We start from the raw sequence: 4,186 nt of genomic DNA, 5'->3' as shown, positions 1-4,186 counted from the left end.
TTCTAAAATTATGAAGACCACCCCCCCCCCCCCCCCCCCAAACTACAAGTCCCTGTTCATACTTTGTAGAGTAGAATATCACTGATATGATATTTAAAAATGTCAGTCTGGTTCAGAATTCAGCACAACCTTTTCAGTACATTTGACCAATACCTTACTGGATATGAGATCAAGTTTCCCTGCATGGTTTTGATTCTCCATTCTTTAATACCACTATTGGATTAACAAATTTTGCAGTGACTAAGATTAACTCGGATAAGAAAGAGGAAAATAGTTCAAATTGCAGCATATGCAAGGCCTGAAAGAAGTATCAGACAAGAAAATTCAGGAAAATAGTTGGCCAGAGGGCAACTGAAAAGGGTTTCATTTTCAAGGAGATACTAAAAAGGAATTTGGGAGAAACTGCAGCACAGGTGAATACCCAGCCTGCCATACACATAGAGGGGAGGGCCTGATTACTTTATTCTGCAGTTGTGTCCCATACTGAGATGGGAATTTTTGGAAGAGTTGACATGTACATGATTGCAATATTTCCACAGCAAACTGCATACCAAGTGTTTTTTTTATAGTTGTTATTGAAAGAAACCAACAGAAAAATGTCTCCAGTGCATTCTTAGGATCACAGTTTCTTGTTGCTTGGGTAGAATGTGTTTGGAGGCTTTCCTGTGCAGGTATTAATTTCTCTGCAGAGAAATATATGAGGTCTATACATTTGTTTTAAACCGAGTTTAATTAAAGTGATGTTTATTTTGACTCTTGATGTGCTTTTTATGCTACTCTCATACTCTAAATCATTTCATTTATGCGTTGTGTGTGTTTGCCAGTGGCACTAATGACTCAGTGTTGTTCCTTGAAAGGAACTTGAATGGAGCTCTTTGAATGTGTCAAAATGTTTTTAATTATTCAGTATCAGGAAAGCTATAAGGATATGGGAAATTGATCCTTGGAAACAAAATACCTGATTCAGGGAGAAGAATTGATTTGCCTCAGAACTTACCATCCACACTGGGGTTTTGTGATGTTCTCTGATAATCCAGTTACACAATTTGACGTACTGTCCGTGATCTTTTGAATTTATTTAACCTCTTTTTGTCATGCTTAAATGCAAAGGCTGAGCCTGGACCTCTATCTCTGTGGACTGTTTTTAACCTGCTTAGGCTGCATTGTTAGCAGGAACCTTTCTACTTACTGCCAAGGGAATTCTGCACTAGCAAGAAGTGCCAAGCCTGGGTATCCACATCAGGAAGGGAAGTTTCTCTGACTAGGCCAGATGTCAGTGGATATTTCATACAGTCTGCAACCAGCTTTGTGGTCTCAGGCATTCTTGTTTTATGAAGGTATTGCAAAGCCTTATTTCATGTAACTTTCAAATCCAAACCATATGTATTTTTGTATCTATACCAAAATATAGGTAAAATGGGCAGTTACACTTCTTGTTGTAAAAATAGTGTATGGGATTACACTTTTTGAAGCAGCAGCAGTATTGTGAGAAAAGTGAGATAAGAAAATTTAAGGGAGTAGAATTTTGTTTCAAGTGGCATAAATTATTGTGCTAGGTGTAAGTTGATATTATCTCTACTTCCAGTCTACTAATTTTTAAATTTAGAAATATAGTTAATGAACATGCTGTATCTTGACAAACTCACTGAGTCCTTGTGATGCCATAAATAAATATTTAGATTGAGACAGGACAGCTTTCTCTAGCTGAAGTAGCAGGCAGACAACAGAATCGAGCAATGGTGATTTGTATCCTGCAGGAAATTAATTTCTTCTCAGGAAAGTTCCATGGAGATACTGGGCATACCAGTGCAAAGCAGTATTAGGGAATTTATTCAACATCTGTACCTAAGATTAGATCTATGTAAGAGAATTTGAGGCGTGCCTTTCCCTGTAGCACATTTTTGACAGCATTTGGTGTAGTTCACAAATGTTGTGCCTTTAGGTGACAGTTGCCTTGATAGAACTTTGACAGAATCGTGCAACTCTTTTGTTAACAACTGGTGGGAAGCCAGTTAGGTGCAGTACAGCAGGAGGGTAGAACTGACCTGTTTGATGGTCCTGAAGCAACAGTCTCCTCTGACAATGATTTATGAACTGTGGTGGGTGAATTTCTTGTCAGAACCTCTGATAACTTTGACAGCAAGATGATGAATAAATGTCTCTACAGTCATTTTTTGACACATGCATGTAAAGCCTGCCAGCAGTAAGGATGCAGTAACACAGACTTGCCAGTGCATCTTCAGAGAACTGTTCCTCTGGAATTTAAGCTGAAGGGAATGATTAGAGAGTGGCTGTATTTTAAATGGCACAATTCCAAATTATCTTCCATCAGCTTAACGGGTGGTTTTGTAACAATCAGAATATTGTCTATTGAGAGTACCTTGGGTTTTGTTTCTAAGGTCAGTGTCTTTCAAAGATTTTCTGCTGAACTATTAAACTTTCTGACTCATTTCACTCTGAAGGAACAAAAGATAAAATTGCAGGGTAGGCTGTAGAAGGGCTAAATTTTTAGAGATTAAAAAGTAATGATGAATTGTGTGCAAAATGGCACTGGTCCTCCTGCACCCTTCCCTTGGCAATTTCACTCCCCTGTCTGGAGGTGCAGTTGCCTAAAACTATTCCAATATCAAAAACGAGGAAAGCTTTCCAGCCTGGAGGTATATGATATTTCATGTCAACAACAGAAGAAAATGGATTGACACGATTAGCTACATTTTGTATCCAGCAAGAGCTTGCCAGGAAGATAAAGAATGTTATTGATGGTCAATTAATCTTTTCTTTTTGAAAGTCTAGTATGGAAAAGGCCCCTTAGGGTTGATTTGCAGGCTCAAATAGACACTAAATCTTCTTTTAGATGCCAGTATTTAGATGTTACTAGCATTCACAAAAACCTTTACTCAGCTCTTGACTGACCATGGGGGCAGTTGTCCCTCAGCAGTGACGATTTTGCTGCTGAAGCACCTATAAATCTTTTTCTGTGTATTTGTGTAATTACTTGTTGACAGTCTCAGCCCATACCTGAGATGTGCCAGGATTCACCTTGTACCCATGATCAGGGGCTGTTTATAACGGTGGTAAAACACCTCTGTACAGTGCCTCTGGGAAACAGATGAGAACTGTCCTGCCTTGGAGCAGACACGTGGAGTGGGGATTTGGGTATGGGTCTTCCATTTCTCCTGACAATATCTAATGTCTGATGCAGAGAATATTCTGGAAATAATCACAGATCTCAGTTCTTCACCTTGTTCCAGTTTATGTATAAAGGGAAACATTTCTTCAACTGTACTTCTGAAGTAACCATCAGACTGCAGAGTCCCTCTCAAATTGCCACTGGCCCAAAACTCTCTTAGAAAGGGCAGATAAAAGCCACCACTTTCAGAACAGACAGGAGATCAACCAGTCACACCTTTTGGCAAAGGTGCAGTGGAAATGGTAACTTTATTTTAGAAACTTCATTTATTCTACATATTTCTGAATGAGAATTTTAAGAAACAATCATGTCTATAAATTGAAAAGTATTGTAAGGTGCACAAAAGCATTTTTATGTAGGGCTTACATAATTCAACTCCAGTTACTTTCAGTCTATCTGACTACTCTCAGAGGCTTCTCCAAGTGTGTTTTTATCTTTTAGGAGCGATTCTGAAACAAATAGTTTAATTTAGTAATTGCTTCTAATGGCAGTCCTCTTTGAGAAATGAGAGAAATGGGCAGAAATTGCAGTACTGCACAGGAGAAGGTAAGATTCTACAGTCTGAAGGTTAATGTTGTTGGTAAAACATTTTAGTACTCCCTGATGCAAATTTAGGCAAAATATTAGGCTTTACTTGTCTACCACTGAGATTCCACATTTTATTTTTTAAAAGTGTATTTATTTTTTGAGAAGTACAGATGGCAGTGTTGAATAAATTCCTGGAGCTATATCTTCACACAAAATATGGAGATTTAATTTTTGTTTTGATGATCTAAAGCTTAGTGAGTGTCTCTCGAATTATTCTCCCAGGTCAGTGACCACCTCACTGTAGTATCTTAAATAATTAAGTGGGTAAAGCATCTGCTAATACTGGAGAAGAGCAAAGATTTTGTATCCTGTATAAATTGAACATGACTGATGTGCTTGCCAGGTAGTTAATCAAAGTAAAGGGCAGCATTTTGAATCCAGCTTTTTAGTTCATCTAAAATGGTGCAA

Source organism: Pyrgilauda ruficollis, unplaced genomic scaffold, assembly GCF_017590135.1.
Source record: "Pyrgilauda ruficollis isolate IOZ18807 unplaced genomic scaffold, ASM1759013v1 scaffold79, whole genome shotgun sequence".
In the NCBI taxonomy this organism is placed as follows: domain Eukaryota; kingdom Metazoa; phylum Chordata; class Aves; order Passeriformes; family Passeridae; genus Pyrgilauda; species Pyrgilauda ruficollis.
The sequence above is the reverse complement of the archived record's forward strand: the minus strand, read 5'-3'. Positions refer to the sequence as shown.